Here is a 27385-nt window from a genome sequence, read left to right as displayed (position 1 = left end):
CGCTTTCCAACTAGGGGGTTAATTAATTTGTATTAACTTTGTTGAATTTGAAGCATCTAATTAGCACCACTCCCTTCTTTCTTCAATTAAAAATATTCTTAGTATGTGCACAATATACCTCAGGTGGCACATGACTAAGATTCATCACTGAATTTGGTCTTCTATCTGAAACATTAGCTTCCGTGGCCCAGGCTATGTGCTACACGAAGGTTGATTCATGTTATCAGATATTAAATAAGGGAAATGTTAGAAGGTGGTATTGACTATTGTGACTTCTGTCCAGTGACTTCATTTGCAGAACTGGGAGGACTCTTCTGTTCCAGCACATGGTTTTCCAAAATGCATCATGTATTGGCTGGCTCTTCCAGTTGTGTACAGGCCTGGCCTAAACAGCAGGGTTTTAGGTAGTGATCATGTGCAAATTTTAAGAAACAGACGTGAAAGTGTTCAATTCATTTTTCCATTAGCCAGAAGAATATTTGTGCAAAGAAGATAAGGGGAATAGGACTAGAAAATCTCAGACATGCTGAGACTTCCTTCTCCTGACGGTCAGCAGAGACACGAATGACTCTTGGAGAAAAATAATTTCAGGGACATTGACCTGCATGTACAAGTAACTGCATAATAGGCTAAATGGTGTTATATGCAGGATTTGTTGATTAGTCTTCCTTCAAGTAGATCCTTAGAGTATGTTCTACAACACAGTTAAAAATCTGCAGCTGACCTGTGCCATCTGATTCAGGTTAAGGGGCTGGTGTAGATGCTTGCGCAGGGGATGGAGTCCAGGCTATAGGGCCCTGTGAAGTGGAAGCATCCCAGAGTTTGGGCTGTAGCCCAATTCTGAACATCTGTATTGCAGTTAAGTAGGCCCTTAGCCCGAGTGTTGTGCACTTTGGACAGCTGGCATGGGCCAGCTTTGGGTGCCTAATTGCAGTGTACACAGAACCTCAGACTATATCTTTCCTTGTTGTTTGTAGAATTGTAGCTAGATTGGTCTGGGATTTGAGGGAATCAAGGTGGGTGAAGTAAATTGGACCAGTGCAAAGCATTTTTTCACCCACCTTGTCTTCTATAAACATTTTGAAGCCTGTTGTTGCCTATTTGTAGTCATGCACACATGATCAAGTACACCTTCGCAACTCTTTCCTCTTACAGCAGTCTGTGGTAGTTGTACTCAAATACGCCATAGAAGCAGACCCTAAAAATAGACCTAGATGAGAAATGGCCTTCTTGTCCTGCAAAATTAAAATATTTCCTTTTGCCTACTGGGAAGACACCAAGACCTCCAGAAAAATTTGGAAGAAGAAGAACAAACTAGAGCTAATGATTCATCCTGGAATAGCCAATAGCCTGATAGGGCTCTGTACTAGAGATCTAGGAGGCACAAGATTTAAGGTGAGGAGAGGGCAAGGTGGCTCTCTCTCTTGACCAGAATTATATCCTTAACTTTACGTATGGGTATAGTGTCCTTGAAAACCATGCTAGTAATAAATACAGATGGTCAAATACATGGGTGTTTTGGTTTTGAAGAATGAGAAAGAGAAGGTTTATTGCTCAATCCCCTTTTAAGTAAGGCCCTGGCTACTCTCTAGAGGTTACAGTGGAGCAGCTGCCACATTGGTAGTTTAGATGCTCTCGGCCAGTGGGACAGCTCTTTCCCCTTTATTTGAGCCTCCTGTGAGTGACGCGCTCCTGCCAACAAAGCACTGTCCACACACATTTCACATTTTCCTTCAGTAAAAATCTTTCTAAGGCTATAAATGTCTGTGTGTTGAGGGATTAAATTAAAACAGAGGCTGTTTTAACACTCATTGGTGTGGAGTTTGATACATAAATTATAAATGATTTAGTGAAACCTAACGATGCTCTTTTGGTGTCACCATCGGCTTCTTGTGTCAGTTTAATTGAATGTGAAGATGGAGGACAGGGTTTCAAGCAATAATGTTTAAAGAGCTTGTTTAATTGGCTGTAAAAGAAGAATTAAATAAGGTTGAACTGCTAAATTTATAATTCTGTTAAATGTGTAAACCAACGTGCTGCATGTCAGTGTGATTTCAAGTTGAACGTGTGAGATTAATAGCACTAATTGTGGTATTGTTACGAAGCTGCTGCACTAATCATTTTAAACATGTCTTGAATTTTAGGAAGCTTCATACAGATAGCTTAGGATTCTTTTAAACTTTTGAAATACAATTTAGTTTCAGAGTTTGAACTAAGTATCTACCCATCTTTCTTGTGTTTTACTTCCCTTCCTCCATTGATCCTGGAAATTGTCATTTGTGGCTTCTGTGGGCTTTATGGATAATTCAACCATTAAAGGGAGAAGACTAAATGCCCTATATAGACTTGTATCTGAGAACTGACAGATCCTCTGTACTTTGTCTGCACTATTTATTGATGTCTGCTTATTATCTACTTCAGTGCTGCATGAATTAGTGTGATATTCCAAATGTGCATGATATATGTTTTATCTGTGTAAGGCCCTGATTCACATTGATCAAATTCTAAATCATCAAATGGTTTATCTCTCTAAGACACTAATTCACATTGATCAAATTCTAAATGATCAGGTTCAGTCAGTTCCTGCAGTACACAAATTATATTAAAACAACATTACTAGAGCATGCTGCCTTTCCTAATGTAGGAGTTATGTTTCCAGCAGTTACATTATAACCAGAATTATTATATTATGAAGATGTCTCCCTCATAATTAGAAGTTTACACAAGAAGAAAAGAATGCAATATTACAGGAAGAGCAGGGCTTTGGGCAAGGATTTGGGCTTTTACTGACTAATTAAATTTTGCATCTGTATGGGGTTTTTTTCCTTTAATTTGGAGGGCTGGTAGCAGGAAATTTGGCAGCTGCGGCGGTGACATTTTATTCCCCCATGGTCTTCAGAGCCAAGTAACATCTTGATTATTCAGTTAGGAATAAAGTAATTGAAGAGGCCAAATTCTACCTAAAATAAATATTATCTTCACTTCTGTTGTGTTTTGTTTTTTGTTTTTTTGGTTTTTTTAACTTCATTTTGTAGATGTCAGGTTTCACAGGTGTGCATTCGTGCAATTTTATAAACTGTCCGATTGCTGCTCACCAGTTCCCTTTCTGCCCTCACCCCCAAACTATCTTACTAATACTGCTGGTCTTTTGGAAACAATATTTCCATAGCCCCTGGGGACTTTTCCAGGAAATGCAAGCTGTGATGCAGTGATGAAATCCAGGTGCCCTCTGCCAATTATTTGTGCAGTTCTAGTTTATCCAGGTGGTGTTGCTGCAGAGCAAAACTAAGCTAAATTTCTTTCCCTGAACTGAGCATGTCATTTCAGTGTTCCAAAACTCCCAGTGTCTTTGAGGGAGCTAAATTCTGGGTCTCCTGCTTTGTAACGGTTATTCTGCCTCTGTTTACGTAGTGCCAAACACAGTTTCATCAAGACTCCAATATAAAATTAATGAACACCGGTAGTTGCAGCCATAGGTGTATGTACGCTTAAAACTTCTTTCAGTGGCATATAGAGAATATAATCCCATAGTCCCCTAGCACTGATATAAATAGCACTGTTAATGGTGAGACAGCTCAAGCAAGTAAAGACATGTCCGAAGGGGGTGGGTATGGGTAAGAGTTCTTTTTCTACACTCTCTACTCACCCAAGCTTTGCCTCCCTATCTACGCTGTTGTTTTTAACAGTGTGCCTCTGCCTCTGAGCTTTTGGAGGTGTTTGTGTTTCATGAAAAGACTCCCCAAAGCTTGGGCAGGTCCCCAGTGCTGATTCTCTTCCCACCTGAAGGTGTGTTGCTTTTCCTTACAGAGTGTAGCTACACACGTACTACATGCTTCCACTGAAGCGTGTGGTTTAGACATAGCAATAAAGCATTCTGTGTACCACTCATTTTGGCTTGTTGCTGATGGCAGTGGATTTTGTATCTGCTCTCAGCTGTGAGGCTGCCTGTATGTAGTTGAGCCTGCAATTGTGGGGATTGCCTCTGTGAAGAGGTGGCCGTTGTGATTGAAAATAGAGTAACTCTGATTTCTTTTTTCACAGTTGTGAGTGTAGGGCCTTCTAAGTGTGCTTTCCATGTGAGACCTGATAGTTTTACCTGAACCTAGATAACTTCCAGAGTTCTGATGGAGACATGGCATGTATGATAGCAGTGCATCAGCCTGCTCATGGCCTTGAAGATTAGAATTGTGGTTTTCATCGTGGATCCAGAATTGGATGGCGGAACCAAAGGCTGTGTCAGAGGATAAGAATGAGGTACTCATCCAATTGGCAACTAAAGTGATGCAATGTTTAATTTATTTAGGTTTGTAAAGAACTTTGAGTTGCCTGTCAGGAAGGCGAATTTAGGTGTACAGATTGCTTTTGCTCATCTTAACTTATGACCTAAAGAAAAAATTACAATAAAAGTTTTGCACAAAGTTATGTTCAGCTTGTCTGTTGTCTTAAATGAGCAAGGAAGAAGACAGCACTTGAAAAATTATTGCCTGATTCGAAAGCAGTAGTGCTAACTTTTTCTGTACCTTAAAAGTACGGTGTAGAGAGGAAGGATGGTCTTGAGGTTGAAGCACTAGACAGTACCTGAGGACATCTAGGTTCAGTTTCCTGCTCTGTCATTGGTGTGATCTTGGGAGAGTCACTTAATCATCCTGTGCTTCAACGTCCTCATGTGAAAAATGAGAGTTAATTATACTTCACTTCCTCACAAAGGATGAATTCAGTTTCTTTTGGACAACTTGTAGACTCCTGAGATGGGGAACACCTCTAAGTACCTGGGTAGCTTGCACTGTTGCCTGTGCGTATGCACATCTAATGGATAAATAGCTTCCTTCTTCCAGGCTTTCACCTTTCATGAGCAATAATTGATTTTTTAAAATAATACATAGAATTTACTCAGTCCCAGAAAAACACTGCTTAGTATCTTTGAATAATGGAAAAGAGAAAAATATTGTAAATAGTGGGTCAGATTCTGCTGTTCTTCACTGAGCTCAACTCCTACTGACTGCGAGAGGCATGCTCGATCATTGGGAGCTAAACAAAAAAATTGAGATAACAAGTTCCTTCCTCTTATAAAGGTAGCACAGAATTTATTAATGCTTAATCAGAATTCAGTCATTTTGCTTTACTTGCGCCAGTAAAATATTAGACAGTTCTGTTCTTAAAATTCACATGTGTTGGTAAAACATAAATTTGTAATAAAGTGTTGTGTAAATATTAGCTAATCCTCAGAATATGTCCAAGGGTAAATTGGAGCATGCACATTTGACATTGAGTGCACAGAGGTTAGACTCACCCCAGTTTGCTCAATAAGTCAGTGACAAAGTTTATTCCTGAGGGAATTCTTCACCACTGCACAAGTGCATAGTTAATGTCCCTCACAGATTTTATTCTTTCTCTGCAGAAAAACTGATTGACACCCCCTCCCTAGCAGTGGTCAGTGGGGGAGTTGAGGGGAGCGCATGTCTGGTTCAGGGGCAACAGAGTAAATCACTGCCTTGGACAGCAGGACTAGGTTCTCTGTCCTGTTGCTCGCTATCATGGTGCTCCCAGTGCCAGGAAGGGGCAGGCTACCACAGCCAGTGGCACCTACTCTGCTTTGAGCTCTTATCTTCTAGTCCCAGGTGGACTGGGTGGGGACAGATCTTCCTCTTGCCCTGTTCAGGCTGCTTCCAAGGCTGGGTTAGACTCATCCCCAGGAACCTCCCTGAACTGCAGGAAGGCCTGCACCCCCACTTCCTACCCCAGTTGCTCCCCACCATGGGGGAAAGGTCATTGTATGGGGAGCTGCTCCCCAGCTGCCAAACCCCAATACATCCAGACTCCACATACACACACAGGCATCCACTCCCTGCTGAGACACGCCCACTTTCAGCTGGAACACCCTGTAGAACATCCTGCATCTGGACCACCACCCTACTGAGTCCCAACCACCTGCACCCACTCACTCACCCCACCAAATTCCACTTCCCCAGCATCCAGACCCTGCTGCTGAACCCCTGCACCTAGATTAGCCTGTCGGTCCCCATCTCTTCAGCCAGGTCGTCACCCCTGATGAGCCTCAGTAACCTTCATCTGGACCACCCCACAGAACTTCGCAGTGAGCTCCTGTGGATCCAGACTCCTTACCAAACCATCCAGAACCAGAGAGCCAACACCTGGATCCCTCTACAGTAAGCTCCTGGGTTAAACCTACCTGCCCCACACTTGGATCGCAAGGGACAGGCCTAGGTATTTGTGCATGCAAGACTGTCCCTCTTGCTTGCTGTGGAGCCATATAAATGTGTTAATATGCTGACTAGGGAATGTATTTGTCAAAAACATTTCCTGAATCTTTTTTTTGTTGTCTGCATTGTTACAGACATGTTTGCTGACAGGTGTGTTGAAACAAATTGCCCAAATATTTGAAAATGGTCTGATTATATTATTTTACTTTGACAAATAAAATTTTCAGAATTTGTAATATTTTGGTACAGAATTTCCCTAAGGTGTGAAAGTGGTGATTAAATTCTGGGTTTCAAAGTATTGAAAATAATTCCATACTGAAGTCTTGTGGGAACCTCAGGATACGTGGCCTGATTTATAGCACAACCTACACATGAGTGAGGGACTCTTGTGTTTGGATAACAAGTTATGCTGTAGGGAATGTGTGGTGTTGTTTGCATTACTGTAGAGCTCGTCGTGGACCAAATCCTTTTTTGCTATGCACTGCACAAATGCAGAACAAAAAGACAGTGACTGCTGCAAAGAGCTTGCAATTGAACTAAAAGCCAAAAAACAGCAGATGGATGCTGACAGATGAGGAAGGGAAACAATGAGACAATGTTGGTCAGCATGAAAGACCTGAGTTTAACTGATATTATGTAGCCTGTGTGAGACATCTACAGTGACATGATTTGAACAGTTTCAACATCTGAGTCCTAAAAGTTGTTTGTTTCCTCTGCTTTGCAGAAGTTCCTCTCAGCATATTAAACCTGCGAAACAATTATTTTATATACAACAATTTAATTTTCTCTACAGCAGTATAGACATTTAACTTCCTTGCTTTGATCAATACAATCCATTAGGAATGTAGAATGCCTCAGAAAAGCTCTATGAAACATTAATTGTGTACATTTTAGGTCAGAGTAGATTCATTCTTAATGAAGTGGAAGTGGAGGATTTTAGAGGAGTTGTGTGTTTTCTTCATGTGCCATAATTTAAGCAAGGAATCATGTTTGTTTGCATATAAATGTGGAGTATTTTATTGAGATACATAACAAATATGATTTGAGTGTGGCTAACCATGTCATTAGGACAGCAGATAAGGTTTCAGTGGGTTTATAATAGGTCTACTTGATACTTACTCATTTTTTTAAAACCAGTACTACAATAAGCCTATTCATAAAGAAAACTAAGCCATGTCTGGAATGTCTTTCTCTTTCCTTTTGTTTAAACCTCAGACAAAGATGCTTCCCTCCATTAATTGCCAGTTTTTCTTTTCACTTGGCATTCACATGTGAGATTTTAAAGCCTTTATTTGACACTCAGACAAGCCAGTACAGTAAACCCTGTTTTATCCAGTATTCAAACAACTGGAATTCTCAATTAACCGGCATTCCATCCTGCCCAAGCCATCCCCTTCTTACTCTGGCGGCCTCTGAATCTACGCATGGCCAGTGGCTCCGCCACTCTCCTGGTCACGTGGCAGTAGCCTCTAAAGCAGCAAGGTAGCCACCCCAGAGTGGTGCCCATTGCTTGCAATGGCTTCCTGCATGGCACAGCCATGCCTGGGCCTCACAAGCAGCTTCCCACCAACAGTATGATGGGGCAGTGGTTGAGCAGGACCTGGTGCTTGGGGCAGGGTGAGGAGAGGAAGTTTGTTATCCAGCATATTTAAATATTTGGCACCTCCTGGTCACAGGGCTGCCGGATATGGAAGAGTTTGCTGTAGTCAGAAATTTACTTTTGTTAACATTAACGTCGGATTTCGTTACAATAGCAAAAAAATAAAGATTTTTCTGGAAGGGAAAATGGTAGAATAACCTTCAAAAATTGGATAGGAGGAAGACATCCATTTATAGAACTGTTCCTACTTTGTACAAGTGCAGCTTGTATTTTTTCATCATCATATGGTAATGTGGAAGGATACACACTTGTGTTAAAATTCCGCTAGCCTCCCATATATCCTCACATAGGCAAGTTAAGTAATTTTATAGACTATCTTATGAAATCAAGTGAGTGAAACTCTTCCTTCATGCTTCAGCAACCAACAGTTAAATTGGAATGTTACTTATTTTTGTGTACTGGTAATCAACCAAGTCCCCTGAAAAATTGATAGATGCACTCATTAGGGGCAATTCTTGCTGCTGGCTGCAGTTTCATACACGACCCACAACCAATAGAAACTACTGGTTCTTATTGTAGCTGGCAAATAATACTCTGCCATGATACATCTGGCTTCACACTCCTTTTCAAGGACTAAACCCTCTTGTTTAAATGCGCTAAACATGTTTTGTTGGAAATTAACATAAACAAAAATCAACTGTTTCCCAATTATAGTATTAAAATGAAGGAAGGCTAAAAAATGCCTCCTTTTTTGGATGCATTTGTTCTGTATCTTTAATCGTGTCTTTCTAAGATTTACAAATACATTTTTATTGCATCTGAGCCATCTGGAGATTGAAAGCCTACAAATCTCACTGCCCCCGCGTTTGAGCACGTACCAGCAAACCTGTTTGCATGAGAGCGAACACATTTTGCACAGTCGATGGTGTGTTTTTTAAAGCAGCATACACCTGTTTCTGGTTACAGGGTGAAGAATGAATTGCCGATTACTTCACCATGTTTGAACATGACACGTCATATTGTAGGAGTTTGTGCTATCTATTTATCCATGGCCTTCAACTATGAAACCATCCGTTCTGAAAAGGGGTTGGAAAGAAATCAGTCCTTGATCAATTGCTAATACTATTTGTGCATGTGCGAGCTACAGGAAGGGAGGTCAGTCCACTAACCTTTGTTTTCCCAGCAGAGCTCTTGAACAAGATGAAGTGATCAAAGTGGGATGCCAGTACATCATCACAATCTCATTACTTTGCAAGCTGCATGCACAGATGCTGCTGTTGCTGCATCAGGCGTCACTGATTTACATTCATAACACCTCCATTATAGCTCATTTGCTGCTCCTTGTAATTAACTACTTCTTTTTTTTTTTTTTTTTTGGTAGTGTTGATTTAATACTTGAGCTGCAAAATGAGTGAAGAAAACAGTCTGCAGTCACACTGTATAGAATCCAGCTAAATGCAATCACTGTTGTCAGACAGAAGCATGCATTAAAGAGTTTGGAAGCAGCTACCACTAAATACATGCTTTATTACTAGGTGCTGTTATATAGTCAGAAAACAGATTTTGTAAAAGATAGTATTGTGAAGATACATGTGGTATTTAGTTTCCAACCGTGGCTCCTAGTTCTAATTGGACCACTTCACAAGTCAAAAGTTTTGCTTTTGGATTTTTTTGTTTTGGTTTTTGGTATGGGGAATTTTGCTTTGGGTTTTTTTAATTACCAGCATTACATATTTCACATGGAACCTGCAAATCAAGCTGAGTTCTTTCTACGTTTTCTATCGTCGCTAGTTGTGAAGATTCACTAGGTAGAATTTAGCATCTGGTAGTTATGTTGATGCACGAAACAAAACAAAATCTAACTCACTCTCCCTTATCTGTGTGACTTCTGTAGATGAATTGGAATGAGGAATTTGAAGCTGGGGAGGGAGGGGGCAGCGTCATTTTTAGCAGTTACTTAACTGAGCATAGTGACATTTTTAAGTGCAGTTCCCCTTTTTGTGTGTGCATTCTGAGACACGGTGCGCTCTGGAATTCACAGTGCTATAGGAACCCACTGATGCGCCTTAGTCAATGGCGTTGACAGCCACTGTGGGTCTCGGGGCAAGTTGGGGCATGGGGCCAAGGGCGGAAGGGGCAGGGGACTATGGCAGTTGATCCTCGGCACTGCCTGGACCACGGTGCTTACCTCCTCCCATGCCCTCAGCCAGCGCAGAAGAGCTGCTGTGGCAAATCAAAGGGGGCCAGAGCTCTGGGCCCTGTTAAAGCACCAGGCCTCGGGGCGACTGCTCCCTTTGCCCACCTTCTCTCCGTCCCCTCCATGTGACGGGCCTGGTCTTAGTTAATAATACAAGTTCTGTATACTGTTTGGTGATCTAGCCCTAGATTCTTCAGCAGGGTAACTGTGTTCTTTGCCATTCAGGGGCAGCAGACTGAAAATTCTGTGGCAGCTTAACTTAAATGTTTAATTGTGAAAAGGAATGATACAACTAGAACAAAAGCCCTGGTGTTACTAATTTTGAAACAAAAGTCAAAGTATTTGTTGTCCCAACATTTTCATTTTGTGTGTCTCAGTTGTTTGTATTGACAACCCAACTGCTTTGTAGCTGGTGCTGGGGGGTGAAGCTGGAAGGATTAGCAGCTGGTTAGGGAACTATGGAGGCTTTTGCCATCTTTGGAGGTGAAGGTGGTAGTTTGGGTTTGTGGTCTTCAGGTTTCAGTTTTAACAACCCATTGAAATTAACAGGGGCATTCACATCTGAGCTGTTACTCCTTTCTGTTTGCAAACTCAGGAAGCCAACGTTGAGTAAATGAACACTCAGTTCACTTGTCCATTTGTTAAATGCAACAAAATTCTCCAACAGGCAGTTAGAAGGAGGTGAATAATGGCTCCAAGTTGTCACTGGTGATAGTATTTGCAAACCCATGGACACAAAAGAGATGCCAAAAGACCAGAGGAGGGCTAACTAAGTGCTCATTTTTAACAAGGGGGGAAAGGAGTGGCCCAGGAAATATGGACCAATCAATCAGCTGGCCTTGATGTCTGGGAAACTAGTAGAGCAAAATCAAAAACATTCAATTTGTGAGTACCTGGAGGATCAGTAAGAGCCATCATGGGTTTCCTAATAACAAACCATACTAAATCAGCTTGATTTCCTGACAGGGTATCTGGTTGGTGTACAGGGCAAATGCAGTGGATATAATATATCTGGACTTTAGCAAGGCTTTAGGCACAGTTCCATTTGACATTCTGCTAAGCAAGCTAGAGAAATGCTGGCTCAGTAGAACTACCATTATGCGGATACATAATTAATTAAACAACTGTAAACACAGATTAGCTGTCAGTGGAATGACATCAAAGTGGAAGGTCTTAGGTGGAGTTCCACAGGGATCTGTTCTGTGGTATTTAACGTCTTTCTTACTGACCTGGATGTAGGAATGGTGGACACACTGATCAGATTTGCAGATGACAAAGCTTTAAAGGAAAATTCTTGATAACTTAGAGATCTGGGCAAAAGATTACAAAATGGAATTCAGCAAAGACAAATGTAAGGTGCTACTCTTAGGGAGGAAAAACCAAATGTGTAAACAAATACAGAATGGGGAATAACTGAGAAACTGAGCTGGCAGTAGCACTGCTCAGAGGGATCTGGCATTTGTGGTAGATCACAACCGTAACAGTTGTGAAGGCTTTGCGGTTGTGAAAAGAACCAAGGCAATTTTTGGCTGCATTGCAGCCTTATAGGATTAACCTCCTTGCTTTGCCTATTTATTTCTTACATAAATTTATGGTTTAATTACTAATTTCATTATAGAAGGGTTATAGGTTCATAGTAAAGTAATCTGGATGTAACACAAGAGACCTGCAAGCCATATCCTGTATGTTGAGCTAAGGCAAAGTTAACATTTTTGTCTGTGACCTTTCGCCCAGATAAGTCGGTTTACATATGTTTGGGACTTTTCATTTACATAACAAAGTCAATGTGCATAGATATGGGATTTTTCACTTACATAGTTAGTGGTAAAATAGAGCTTCCAAGGGCACTTCCAAGAATGACAGGTATAACATTACTTGGAAAAATCTGAAATAACCTATTAAGACCAGACTGAATACCCGGATAGGACAGAAATAATAAATGTGCTATTTAACCATAAAGGAACCATGATACCAAATTGACATATACTGATAATCAGTTGAGATCAATGATATACTGACCTATAGGAAAAAGACACTTCACCATTAGTAAGGGGAGGAAATACAAATAAGGAGAAAGGGAAACATCCCCAAAGAATATACATCAGATATAACATGTCAGGGTAACATATTATAAAAGTGGCATTCCAGCCTAAGGGGACAGTAGAAAAAGGAGATGTAAAGGTTGGGAGGTGCCAAGTTGATGGCCACTGGTGGCCATGGGGAGGATGTGGGTGATAAGAAAAAGCATGGATAATACTTCAGGTTGTTCGAGAAGGCATTGTGTGAGTATATGGAAATGCAGAGGTACGTTCCATAGCTAGCTTGTGAAGTTGGGGTGTTTGTAACTGTGCTAAATGTATTAATAAATTGTATTTGTAAATACATGCATGCGCCTATAGTGTGAGTGTTGCAACTATGCTCGTCAGCATTCCCAACCATAGAATAAATTCTGGGCCTGATCATGGGACAAGGACCTGTCAATCGTAAAGGTGCTAACTGGAAATGCATAAGTCATCTGTATAATCGTATGCAATCTAAAGATCAGGCAGCAGCATTTACAGTGGCATAGCATGAAAGTCACAGGAGGTGATAGTACTGTGGTATTTGGGGATGGTTAGGCTTCCATTACAGCGAAGTGTGGGGGCGTGACATTTTGGTGGGGGGGGACGGACACAGCACGATCAAAAACCTCCCACCCCCCATTGTTTCAGCTGCCTTCCCAGACCTCTGCTTCCTCCCCTGTGGCCTCCACAGCTACCTGTGTCAAGGGAATGGCCCCTACTGCTGGACCAATCCAAACATTCAGAGGCCCTGTGTCAAGTGGTGGGGCCTCACAGTGTCAGCCTGGCTGGGGAGGTGGTGGAGGCTGTGGACATTCCTGAGTGCCCTGCATCCTTTCCCATGGTCCTCTCACAGGTGAGGGGAGGGCTAATTACAGGACTGAAAAGTGGGGGCGCAATGAAGAAAGTTTGCTCACCCCTGCACTAACATACAGTGTCTAGTTTTGGTCATAAGTGTATGGAAGGAATGCAGAAGATCTGGAAAGGATCCAGATGTAAGTGAGAGAGAGAGTTAAAGGGGTGGAAATTAAACCATATCAGCAAAGAATGAATGTTTAGTTTGGAAAATGAGAAGATCAAGGTCTGAGGACATGAGTGGTCTTCAAATAGTTTAAAAGCTACCATAAAAAGATGGAGAAAATTGTTTTCTCTTGCCACATAGGACAGAGCAAGAAGCGATGGGTTCAAACTGCAGCATGTCAGGTTTAGATGATACATCAGGGAAAAAATGTCCTAACTGTGAGACCAGTAGGGCAATGGACTGTCTAGAAAGATGACAGAAGCTCTTTCTCAGGAGGTTTTCAGAAGGAGGCTAGATAGCCATCTGTCTTGGATGGCTTAAAGAGAACAAATCCCACATCTTGGCAGAGGGTTACATTAGGTGACCCTTATGGTCCCTTCTAATCCCAAGGTCTATGATTTTATGAAATATGTGAAACCCTGATAAAACTTAGACTCTGTATTGTACTCCCAATGTTTAAGATGCTTAGCAAACAGTCCCCAGCACAAGGGAACCCCGATCTTAGGTAGGGCTGCTGAGTGCTCCTGTAAGAAAAACAATAGTGCTCACAAACCTGTGATGTCAGTTAGTGCAACTCTTCCCCTATTTTATAGATGGGAAAATAAATATGTAATTAAATAAAGGAAATGAATGCACTGGGGTTCAGTCAGGGTGGGGAACCTGCAGCCCACAGGCTGGATTCAACTCTCAGCTTACCTGGATCCAGCCCGTGAAGCTCAGGGGTCGGCCCCTACACGCGCCCCCCCCCCCCCACACACACACATTGGGGAGCCCACAGTGGCACTCCAACCTTGTGACTCCTGCCCCCTGTGGCTGGAGCACAAGAGCTGGCTCCCCACTGTGGCAGAGTGGGGGCTGTGGAGGCCAGATATGGGCCACTTGCTCTGCCTGGTGGATGGAGGAAGTGGCACTATGCACTGCCATTTCCCCTCCCTCCAGCTGGGGGGAACAGCAGCTTCCCCCACTGCTACCATTGCCTGGGAGCAGCAGAGCCATGTGTACCCCTGAGGAGCTGTGCAGGTAAGTTTCCTCCCACTGCCCTCAACCACCTCCCACCTCCACCCCTTTCCTGCACACCCTACCTCCTGCCCAGACCTCACACCCACATAGCAAACCCTTCATGTTCGGCTCTGCCCCAGAGCCTGGAAGAGGTCCACACATAACCACTCCCCATTTAAGACTCAAATGCGAGGGGAGTGAGGTGGGTCATGTGGGGGGCCACATCAGGGAAAGTTGGGGGTTTCTTTGGTTTGCTTCTCACTTTGTGAGGCCCCGGAATGATTTTTTTTCCTCTTGGTCAGTGGCTCTCCGACCCAAAGAATATTCTCTTCTCCTCAAGGGCGTGACATGCGTAAAACCACAGAGAGGGTCTTTATCAGTCTTGCAACTACAGGTTAGGAGTCGGTGGGTCCTGTTTCTTGTTCAAATCACTCGCTCGCCTTCTCTCAAAAGTAAACCCGGTGTTGTTGTTCTGTTCCATTTCAAGGTATGCTATTAGAATAGTCCCTGAACCTTATGTTCTGCCGCTTCTTATCACTAGTTCATGTGAGTTATTCTCGCTGTCTTTGTTCCGGCTTAGTATACAGCATATTAATGCTGTCACTTAGCATTTGCTACCTTTCATCCTTTCCTATTCATCAAGTGAAGAGAGATTGAGAAAACCGGGATTATTTACCTTGGAAAGGAGACAAATAATAGGGACTTGATAAAAGTACATTAAATAATGAATGAGCTAGAGAAAGCAGATTGGGGGCTTCTGTTTTCCTGCTGTATCCAGAGTTGTCATTATTATGAAATTTTGAAAGGGATATTAAATCTTGGCTCCAAGCTTAAGGCAGTCTCTAATTCTTGGAGATGAAAATGAGACCTAACATGGGGGCATATTTCTCCATATCTGCCTACTGCAGATTATTCTGTGTCTGCCTGATGTTTCTCCTGAAGCCTCTGGTACTGGCTGCTGTGGATATTGAACTATATGAAACTAGAGTTTCTGTTGTTCTAACGTGCAGAGTGGTGCTGACCATGCAGCACTTTGCTGTTTCCCTGTCCCATACATCACTTCTTCTGGTTGTGTCTCCTCTTCTAGGACTATCGCTGGCATGTTGTGCTGCCCACACTGCTCTGAGCAGGGGAGCAGCATGGCAGTACCGCCAGCATGTGTGGAGTAAAGGCACTTTGAAGTAGCACGGGCACTTCGACATGCCCTCGGCTACAAGCATGCTGGCCTGTCGAAGTTGCCGCGGGGGAGAATTAACCTAATGAAGTGCTGCATATTCGCCGCAGCACTTCATTAGTAATATCCTGTCACCCTGATTGACATGCCCCCTTCGAAGTTGCGGGGGGCAAATGTAGGCCCAGCCTAAAAGGATTAACTCTGTCAGTTGAATTGTAATTTACTGGACGCAGAGAGCTGGGGCATGACTTTCAGGGTTGGAAGAATAAGATCACATTGGTACAGGTACGAGCAGCTTTGCCTCACGAGCATTACAAGCGAAAAAATCACCATAACCCAGACTTTTGCTACCAGCAAAACCATCAAAGACATCTCTCAAAAAGTGAGCACCAATGATACTATAACACTGATGTAAGAAGGGGAAGGGGAACTGGATCCAGCAGTCCTTCTAGTACTGTTGGATATACAGGTTGAACCTCTCTTGTCTGACACACTTTGGTCTAGTTACATCTGTGGTCCAGCATAATTTTAGTTAGCTGGATGTCCATTTATCATAGCCAAGTTTCCAGTGGTACCATAAAGTTTGTTTACAATTACCAGTCCTGGCTCACTTAGCTCTACCCGTAAATATCTTCTAAGAACCCAGTAAGCTGTGGAACTATTGGTAATCCTGTTAGACAATACTGACCTCCTTTGGTTTGGCAAATTATCTTGTTTGGCCCTGGTCTGGTCCTGAGTGTGCTGGACTAGAAAGGTTCAACCTGTATCGTGTTCCTCTCTAAAGAAGAGATCCCTTCATCATCAACATAAATGACAAGTGTTATCATGATGGAGTGGAAATCGTGACTTCACTTTCCAGGTTCCCCAGAGACACACAGGCAGCTCTGAAAGACCTGTCTTTTGAAGGGGTCAACTTTTTCAACAAAAACACCATATTCTTATACTCGTTAAGACTCATGGGCAACCCTCCACTCTAGCTATTTATACATCTGCCAGGAGAAATTGTGATATAAACCTAAAATGCTCAAGCATTCTTCCATCAGAGGGCAATAAAAAACCATGAAAGAGACAAAGGTCTAAACAGAATAGTCCCATGCAGTCAGAACGATTGCCCTAACAAGTCATTTAGGCAAGGTGCTGATGATGATACTGACGGAGAGGCTGAGATCGCAGATAGAAGAACATCTAGCAGACGAGCAAGCAGGTTTCAGGAAAGATGGAAGTGTCATACAGCAGATATTGGCAGTAAAACTGATAGCAGAGGAAGTTCAACAAAAGAACAAGAATATCTACAATTGGTTTGTCAATTTTCAGAAGGCATTTGACAGTATAGATCAGAAAGTGACTTGGGTGGTATTGGAGTTGTACAGAGTGGATAGCAGACTGATATAGTTGTTGAAGGCAGAGGGGAGAATGTGCAGAGAGTTGGGAAGATGGGAAGACAACGATATCGCTGAGTATCTTCATCACGTATCTAGAGAGAGTGATGGAAAAGATCAAGGAAGAGGTAGCAGGAAATAGCAACTAGAATAGTGAAAGCAAGAGCAAGTTTGAAGGCGATTGATAAGATCTGGAAACGCAAAGCGATTAGCTTAGGAACAAAGCTGAGTATCTTGAAATAGTGTATTCCGCTGCATGTTGTATGGATGTGAGACATGGGTGATAACAAAAGATTCAAAGGAAAGGATATTGGCATTTGAGAGGAGTTGTTGGAGAAAGATGCTGAGAATAGATGTATTCAGAAGGTTACTAACGAGGAATTATATAGGAAGATACAGCCCAAAGAAAACCTACTGCAGAAGGTTATACAATGGAAGTTACAGCTGTTCGGGCCTATCTGCAGAATGAACGATGAATGAAAAATCAAGACCCTGGTATTTATCATAATGGAGCGGTTCAAGTAGGAGAGGCAGACCCCACAGAGAATGGATAGATGATATAGTAGATTAGTGCCGAGCTAGTCTACAAAAACTAAGCCACTCCTCACTGGAAAGGGAAGGATGGTAAGAAATAGTGAGGGAGGCATCAGACAGCAATGGATGCTGAGCCCGTGGTGGTGGTTGATGATGATGATGAATCTCTTTAAAAAAGATAAAATAATTTTCTACCTTTTATAACTGTTCTTTGAGATGTGTTGTTCACGTCCATTCCAAATCCATCCACTGCTCTCTGTCAAAATAATGGGGCAAGAAGGAACTGCAAGCGTGCGGGGGTTGGCACTGTCCTATATACTACACTTTGAAAGTGTCTTGCCAAGGGGCTCCATAGTCAACCTGACGGGTACCACTAAGGGAAAAATTCTTTGGCAGTTGTGCGTGCAGCATAAACACACAGCTATTGCAATGGACATGTGCACCACATTTGAAAGAACAATAGTTACAAAAGGTGCGTAACTCTTCTTTTTAGAATGGCCATTCTAACATGCAAAATCTCATCTCAATTCAGTAGTCTTTCCAAATTGAGAGGTCTCATTAGCAAGTAATGTTATATCTTCATACTTGTTCTCCTAACAGCACTAGGAATTTCCATCAATGTAGAAAAATTCACCTTTGCTCCAACATGGAGTATGAGCCAGAGCTTACCTTACTATGGGCAGGTTCCAGTCCATGAATATTCTGATCACTCAGTTCGGAAGAGACCACAAACATCACTTTGGACATACCTCTTCCTTGTCTAGTGCCTGCAAGCCTGCCTATGCACAGATTGTGTACCAAACAAACAGAGAGTAGACAGTTAGTTGGAAATCCTCATAAGATATGGGTCACTCTAGTTGGGTGTAAGGGGGAGGCATCGGACACCAAGGGGTGCTGAGCCCATGTTGGTTATTGATGATGATGATGGCGATGATGAATCTCTTGAAGATAAAATAATTATCTAGGTTTTATAACTGTTCTTTGAGATGTGGTGTTCATGTCCATTCCAAATCCCACCCACTCCCCTCTGTCAAAGTAATGGGGCAGGAAGGAACTGAAAATGTGGGGCGGGGGGTTTGGCAGTGTCTCCTTGCTTCTCCACCTCCTCAGAAGACCCCAGTAATGGATGCTTCTCTGTTAGGATGGTGGAGTGCATCTAGATGAATGCAGAAGCACAAATACGTGGACCTGTCACGTCTGAAGAAGGCAAATAAGTCTTCTGGAACTGAGCATTCAAGAGGCCTCCAAAAGATTTCTGCCGTTTATGCACTCCCATGGTGCAAAGGAGATGATGGGCAATATTACAACTCTATTCTACATCAGTGAACAGGCAGAGCAGGATCTACCTTCCCTTGCATAGAAACAGTCCAGGTGTGAAACTGGTGTGTGGATCATTGTGCAGATATACACCACCATTAGAAGCACATGCTGCTGGTTTTGGGTGCTGTTGACCTTCTGCTAATCAACTGAGTGACATTTGAATCTCTCCTGGGTGGCCACCCATCTGCTCAGCTTACAGGGAATACTGTTGGCTGCAGAAATTTGCTTGCCCATTCGTCATCAACTGTCCTTACCATCTACTTGCCTTGAGATCCTTTGGTCTTTTCCTTAGTTCTCTCCGTGGTTCTGTAGCAGCAATCTTTGTCTGCCACTCTCTGGTTAACAACTGTTTTCATCTGTACACATCCAGTAATGGATGCTCCAGCTTTGGACCTTAAGTTGGTCCTTTTGACATTAACTAAACTATCTTTTGAACCATTAGCAACAAGCTTGCTATCTCAGTTAATGATGAAAGTTACCCTCCTGGCAGCCGTCTCTTCAACCAGAAGGGTGGATGAATTGGGGACCCATGTGGCAAATCTGCTTCCTACAGTATGCCATGATAAGATTTCCTTGTGATTCTACCCTGAAACTGTCCCCAAAGTGATCTCCAATTTCCATAAAAATCCATAAATGTGCCTGTATTTTTTCTGGAAGCCCATTCTACCAAGGAGCAACAGAAGCTCCATTCCTTGGGTGTGCATCAAGTACTCTGCCTTCAAAGAATAATGCCCTTTAAGAAGTAGCAAAGACTCTTTGTTGACCTTGCAGAATGAATTAGAGAATAGGTAATCTTGTCACACTGCATAGTTGGATTTCAGATGGATTTCATATTCCTGTTACCAGCTGTCTGAGACAATTCCACATAGAGTGAGGACCCTTTTCACCAGAGCAAAGGCAGCCTGAGTACAGGTTAAACCTCTGTAGTCTGGCACCCTGCGGACCTGACCAGTACTGGACAAGAGAATTTGCCAGACTATGGGAGTTCAGTATTGTCTACTATCCTTACAAATACTTCACTGCTTACTGGGCTCTTTTAAGATATTTAAGGGTAAACTACAGCTAAATAACAGCACAGAACACTGAGAGCCAGGACTTATGGCTCTAAACAAATTTTATGGAACCACAGGAAACTTGGCCACACCTATGACAAGTGGCTATCCAGCTAACTAAAAATCATGTCAGATTTTGGCATCCCACCTCCTTCATGAGAACTGTTTGTCAGCCACACTCAGTGGAATACACAAGAGGAGCAAAACTTGAAGAAAGGGGTGTTACACATCTTCTGTAATCAAAGATCTATGAGATGTGATCTCTGTCTCTCTCCCCACTTTCTGCCTTTCTGCCACTGTGCTTCAGCTTACATATGGGCTCATGGTAGAGAGAGAATAGGAAAAACCATTGGTTCACACTGTCCCTTGTGCTCTCTGCTTGGAGTTTGAAGAGAAAATATGTACAGGCATGAGCCAATGAGCTCTAGTAGCAAGAGTCAACCAGTCTCCTGTGGGTATGCATATACAAATAGGGACCACACATATTGAAGACAAGCAATCTCTCTTTTGTAAAACTCCCAACAGACTATTTAGCAACTTTATGCATGTTGCAATCAGGAAGTTTTTGTTGATAGTCGGTGATTTCCCTTCCCTTAGTTTTATCCCATTATTTCTAATTGCCTTCATGTGTCATATTGAATGTTTTCTGATCCTGTTGGTGTTTACATCCATTCTGATTCATCTAATGATTACTGCTGCAGCCCTGCAGTGTGTGTTTTGACAACTCTTACTTTAACATGTATAATCACAAATGCTGCTGTTGGACATAAAATGTCCTCAGTCTAGTCCATGGTATTTGCCATCTGTAAAACACGTGCCTCATTTCACCAAAAAAAAAACAAAAACAAAAAACCCCAAAACATTAATTTTTCAGCAGAAATTTCCTCCAAAGTTTTCTTTGGGTTGTAATGTACTGAATTCTGACAGTAACTCTGGTGGCCATTTAAATGTACATTCTATGGTAGTTGACTGGATATATTAACAACAGAACCCCAGCATCCAGCACTGAAGAGAGAAGAGTGCTGAAAATGATTATGTGACTGAAGTTTGACCCATACCTGTTCCTAGAGCAGTTTGTCGATGAAACTGTGGTTTCCAGTTCACCAGGCGGCCCTGTTTTCTGAGGTTCCAGTTGGCCATTCTGTAGAGAGAGCGGCTGGACAGTCTGGCTGCTGTCGATGGAGTGGATCACTTTTTCTATCCACTTAGTGAATTGGTGCAGTTGTGCAAAGGTGGATTGCCCCTTATCCACACTGTTTTCTATGGGTTTTTCTGCACTCACATTGAACAATAAAACCTAATTCCTCTGCATCAATGTATTTTTCATCCCTCCTTCCTGGTTCAGTGCAATAGATGTATTTAATATATTTAATACTTTGCATATAGATCAAGTAATCAGCAAGTATTTGGAAAACAATAAATAATTATTTGCAGTTTGAGTCAATGCCAATAAGGTAAGTTGTTTTTTCCTCAGACAAAAAGAAAAATTCTCAAGACCACCTCACTTTTTTCTCCCCCATGTAGAAAGCCTTTGCAACTTGTCATCTGTTCAGTCTACAAATAAGGCACTGATGGACAGTCAGGGGAAGTGAATTTTGTGCCTTAGGATTATTCACTGGCAAGATCAGTCACCAGGCTCCACCTTTTTAAAGAGGAATTATTTTAGGGAAGTCCTAAAGCCTGCCTCATGTGGGTGAGATTAGATGATCCTAGTATGGTCCCTAATATGGTCCCTTCTGGCCCTAGAATCTACGAACAATTTGTAGGCTTTTAACAGGACTGGCACTGTCTATGTCAACAGCCTTTGTAACAGCTCAAGGAGAGAGGCAGTTTTTAATGTATACAGGGCCATACAAACCATAGAGTCTTTAGGCCAGTGGTTCTCACACTATAGGATAGGATTCCAAAGTGTATCACAAGCCCATTTTTATGGGGTCACCAGGGCTGGTATTAGACTTGCTGTGGGTCAGGGTTGAAGCCAAAATCTGAGACACAGCACGCAGGCTGAAGCCCAGTCATGTAGATCTCTACCAAAAGGAGCTCCTCAAATACTCAACAAGTTCCTGTTCTTACAGATGCCTAAATACTGCATGTAGTTGCCTTTGGCTGTGTTGCAGGAGTTCCAAACTTCATTGCACCATGACCCCCTTCTGACAACAAAAATTACTTCATGACCCAGGAGGGGGACTGATGCCTGAGCCCCATTGCTGTGGGTCTGGGGCCAAAGCCCAAGCATTGTCACTCTGGACAGGAGAGGCAAAGCTGAAGCTCAAGGGTTTCAATCCCAGTGGCATCCTGAGTCCTGCTGCCCAGGTCTGAAGTCCTTGAGTATTAGCTTTGACCCTGGGCTGTGTGGCTTTGGCTTCAGCCCCAAGTCCCAGCAAGTGTTAGCCAGCATTGCAGGTCACGACCCACAGTTTGAGAACCACTTCTCTATTGTATACGTGTGAATTAGTATTAAACTACCAGAGGTTGTTACAATTTCTCAAACAAGGAAGGCATAGACCACAGATAAAGTGAAATCTTTTTATCATGTATTTTTAAGGAAAGGGAAAGCACGTTTTGAAACATCCTTTTCCAGTAAACTTGATCACTTTTTCAAGCCGTTTAGAAGACCCACATAAGCCTTTGGGTCACTCCTGTGCATGCATTAGAGGCAGGCTAACTGTAATGTGGAATAGGCTTGCCATATCCTGAACACATTTATGAAGATTGATAACAGTCAGAGTTCAATGTTAACTTTTATTGTCAGACATGCTGCCGGCAAATCTGCCTAGTATTGGCTTTCGCTTTGATAGATGAAAAAGCTGCTGTGTGAAAAAGACATCCCATAAAGTAACTATGTTGGCAGTAGCATTTTAAAATAGGGTTGGAAGTAGACCAAACAATAACTAACTACAGTAATGTTCATTGTCTCTTTGCGCTGTTGGTACATTTAATGGGCTCTTTCGGTCACCGGAGAGTGTGGTTTACGATAGAACCATCTTACCATGTGAGTGGATAACAGGCTGTAGCTTCACTTGTTCTACTGTTATACACAACTGGTGGCAAAAAAGGTAAATTACACCTTTAAAAGAGACCACTTTCTTGCTTGTGGATAAATCAATAGAAAGAGATGAAAGAAATAGTTTAGAAATTGCCTATTGGTACATGGTGGAAGTGATGCTGGCAGAAGGGGTAAGTGCTTTGTAATTGACGTGTTACAATCTTTGCCATCGAAGTAATCTGCCCTCTGATTGTTAGATTGGTCACTTGGAGATGGTGGGGGCAGGGGAGAATCATCTCAGCCCCTTTGCTTCACTTAGACACCTTAGTAAGCACAGTGACGAAGAACAACTTCCATCTGCAAATGACTGGAGCAATTATCTTGCTTCTGTTGGCTCAACAGTTGCTTCCATAAAGAATCATAAATGGTACAGAACTGATTTCAAATCTTAGTGATTTTAAATCACCAGTTTTCATCATGATTTAAATCTGGTTTTGCATTGGCACTTTGTAATTATTTTCCTAAAGAAAAATGAATTCTTATGGATTGGTAGCCATTCCAACATATTGATTTGCAACTGATCATAGTCTTTACTCTAAATTTGGTACTTCTTTTTGCTAATCTGGCCAGTGCGCTGCATCTTTACACATACATCTTTAGCTATATAATTTTGCTTGCCTACATTTATTCAGATGACTAGAAAATGGTGAGTGATGCATTACTTAAGAACTGGGTTATTATTGTTTACTTGTGTTTTGTACTAAGCTCTATCTGGATAGAAATTGAAATTCTATTAAAATATGCAAAACCAGCGCTTAAAAAATTTAATTAGATAAAACTACCTTAAGTGTACTGGATGCATAAAAACTCAGTGTATGAAAACATGTTTTGTATTTAAAATTAAATGATTTATTAAACAAAGGAAGTAGTAACACTATTTAGTAAATTGAAGCCATTGTTGGGAGCCACCATGTGTTCCAAGATTTTAGAAATAGATAATTCTCACATCTAATTCTTAGTCATAGATTGTAAGAGGAAGAGATGCTTTCCTGTGTTAACTCCCAATTTAATCAGCTTTGAATGATTTAGCCATTACATTGAACTAGATGAATAAAGTGAAACAATGAAAATATCCTCTGCACCCAGCAAAGAAGTTACTGCTGTCAAAGCTGGCTTACCATTTCAGGAATCCCTAGTATCCAGCTAGTGAGCCAGTAAGTTCCACCAGGTCAGTTCTTTGACTTTTCTTTAAAATTTCATTACCAAACATGTAGTGTTTAATATTATTTTTGTATAGTTTAAATAATATGCTGTGGTAAGGCCTAAACTTGTCATAATTACTATTAAATTTAAAGTTACTTTTGTGATAGCTATACATGGACTTACCTACTACTTTTTTGAGCCCTGTTGTAGTCATGGCCCTCACAACATCCTCAGGACTGCTACTATGGTATTCTTAATGTGCTTATTTATTATGATAATGTATGTATTACATAGCATAAGTAAAAAATATTTAGTAACCCCCTGGCTTGTGACAGACCAAGGTTTACAAGTGGGTTCTGAGTCCCAAAATGTGAAGAACCACTTGTGTATATGCCTCAGAGGTAGCTGTGTTATTCTGTATTTGCAAAAACAAGGAGTCCTGTGGAACTCTAAAGACGTAACAGACTTATTTGGGCATAAGCTTTTGTGAGTAAAAATCACCTCATCAGGTGCATGGAGTGGAAAATGTGGAGGAAGGGAGTTACTTACCAAGTGTAGGACCAATAGTCACAAGGCCAGTTAAGTCAGGGTGGAAGGTTAACACATTCATATTTGCACTGAATAAGGTCATAAAATGGTTATTTCACTGCAAAGGCAACTTTCCCTCTCTTAGTATTCATATCTTCCCATCTGTTACTGGGACTGAGCCACATTTACCTTAAATTAATTGGCTGTATTAACACTGGTCCAACACTTGACAAGTAACTCCCTTCTTTTGATTGTGCGCACGTGTTGGCGGTGGTGGGTGGGGTTAACATCAGTCATCATGTCCATGTTTCACAAGGTGTGTACCACTAGGCAGTGAATGAAATACCAAGCTGATATGCAAATCTTAAATTATTCTGAATTCAATCTACTTCATTTACTCTAAATACAATTCAAAATAACATTTCCCTATATAACTATGTTAGGCAGGTCTAACAGAGGTTTGGGAATTTTCCTTTAAATTCCTCCAATATATAATAGGAGTGGGTAAAAGATACACTGTATTTCAACAAGGTCTAACATCTCTTTATCAAAGGCCATGGATGATTTATGCCTCTTGATTGTCCGGTTGTGTTGGTCAACACGGTATCATTAATTTAGCTCACCAGAAGTTAACTTGAGCACTTTGGTCAATTCCTAAAGACCTGATGACTTGTTAACACAACCTAATGAGTGATTGCAAATGCAGCTCAGCACTGTGAATCCAAGACATGTTTCCTGTAATCTATACATCTGGGTATTCAGTAATCTTATTGTGACATAATCTTTTAAAGAATGCAAACTTCAGTTCCCTTAAATAATTGTAACTTGTTTCAGTAGCATTTAATTTTTGGGGTGTTTTTTTGTTTGGTTGTTTTCTGTACACCATACCTCCTGCTCATAGAATTTCTTTCTTTTGTAGTCAGTAACAGATACTAATTCCTTGCTCTCCCCATGAAAAAAATAGTTAAACTTACATTACCCAAGAGAATAATATTTGGGTGATAATGTGCCAGAACATAGAGCTATATATGTCAGGCTGTTTTATATTGAATGATGTATTTGACCTTTAGTGTACAGGAAGAGTGTGTCTACACATCAGAATATTGTATAGATTTAGGCTTGGAAGGATTAATTTTTTATCAGTATATGCCTGTACATGCAGACGGATGGAAAAAAAATTACCATCAGTAGTAATCAAAATTTGCAGATAGACAAAGTAAGAAAAGTGATGTTGGAGCACTTATGACAGTCCTTTAATGTGTATAAAATATATTGTGGGTAATAAATGCTGCATAAAGCTCACATTTACAGCTTTGCTAAAATAGCCAATTCTAGTGTTAGCAGAGCTGGAGCTGCAAATAATTGTTCAGCAATGGTAAAGCTTTAACTTTTTTGAATATCAGCTCGTACAGACATTAGATAATGGCCTTCCCCCAGTAACTACGCCAACTGTAAAAATTTAATAGATAATAAATAAAAAAGCTTAAAAAGAAACATTGATCAGAATTATTTAAAAAAAAATCTCCCAAGCACATACATATACATAAAATGAAAGCAAGCAAAAAAATGAATTTATAATTTAAAATAAACACAAGCTTGATACAAAATGTTGTTTAAAATTAAAAATAAGCAAAAATAGTTTTTCTTGCCCCCTTTCAGGAGCCTGGTGCAGCCCCTGCTGGCCAGCTTCCGAGCCCCATCCCAACTGCCAGAGCTGGCCTCGACAGCCTCCTGCCTGCCTGAGACCTGTGCTGCCAGAGCTGCCCAGGCCAGCTGCCCACTGGCTGCCTGAGCCCCGTGCTGCCAGGACCAGCTGCCCGAGCTGCCCACCCAAGCCCTACTCTGCCAGGGCTAGCCGCCCACTGCTGTCTTGAGCCACCCGAGCCCCACGTTAATGGGGCCAGTCGCCTGCCTGCCAGCCCAAGCCAGCCAACACCCATGCTGCTGGGGCCAGCCGCGTGCCTGCCAGCCCAAGCCCTGAGCTGCTGGAGCCAGCTGTCCGCCTGCCTCAGCCCTACGTTGCTGGGGCCAGCCACCTGAGCTCTGTGCTGCTGGGGCCAGCCACCTGCCAGCCAGCCCAAGCTCCCCAAGCCCTGTGCTTCTCAGGCTGGCCACCCACCTGCCAGCCTGAGGCCCACGCTGGCAGGGCCAACCACCCAAGCCCTGCGGTGCCTGAACACTGCAATGCTGGGGCCAGCTGCCCAAGCACCATAATTCCCACAAGCCAGCTGGCCGCCTGAGTCCTGCATGCCCCATAGGCCACGTGCCTGAGCCCCACCTCATCCTACAAAGTCAGGCACCACCAGCCCCCAGCTCTTACCTCGTCCCCATCCCCCTCACCTAAGCCAGGCACCCCCAGCCTCCCATCTAAATCCCATTCTTCTCCTCCCCCACTCCCTCATCTTTGCAGGAGACAGCTAGCTCCATGTGAGTCTTCTCCAGCTGCCTGCTTTTCATAGCGGCTGTGCCAGTTCACCCACGTAAAATGGCAGGGGCTGAGAGCCAGAAGCAAAGGCCGGCTCTTTCTTCAGATGGGGGGAATGATGTGGGGACTGGGTCATCTCACCCCCTCACCCCCGGAGTTTCTTCACGCCCCCCCTGGGGGGGGCATGCCCCTCAGTTTGGGAAACCATGGTCTATCAGTTGCTGCAGGACTTCTTGTGTTTGAAGATACAGACTAACTCGGCGAATTCTCTGATTCATATTCAAATTCAACACATTAACACGTGGTTTGAAGAGGGACAGCAATTACCAACCCATTATAAGGGCTCTTTTGCATACTTTGATGTTTTATCTAATTCTTAACTTCTCCATCCCACAACCCCCACCCCATTTTCCCTCTGCTCTTCTGATTAGCCAACCTTGACAACAACTTTTAGACCTCTGTGCTTTATATATTGAGTCTGTTCTGTTAAGGCTATGATCTGAAGAAGTAGATCTGTCCCAAAAGCTCATCACCCAGTAGATTATTTTGCTAGTCTTTAAAGTGCTACATAACTGCTTTTTTGTTTTGATAGAATACAGACTAATACGGCCATCTCTCTGTCACTGTTCATCAGAGTAACTAGATGCACTCTCATGGCAAAGTTGCTCTATGTTTCTGTGTCATAT

General features: G+C 42.3%; 1 protein-coding gene across 2 annotated transcripts in view; it reads left to right on the top strand.

Moving 5' to 3' along the window:
* CHCHD3 (coiled-coil-helix-coiled-coil-helix domain containing 3) overlaps positions 1–27385 on the top strand; it is a 302128-nt gene that overhangs the window by 249756 nt on the left and 24987 nt on the right. The window lies entirely within an intron of this gene.

Source organism: Carettochelys insculpta, chromosome 1 (genome assembly GCF_033958435.1).
Source record: "Carettochelys insculpta isolate YL-2023 chromosome 1, ASM3395843v1, whole genome shotgun sequence".
Classification (NCBI taxonomy): Eukaryota; Metazoa; Chordata; order Testudines; family Carettochelyidae; genus Carettochelys; species Carettochelys insculpta.
Note: the sequence above shows the minus strand (reverse complement) of the source record. Positions and strands in the feature narration are given on the sequence as shown.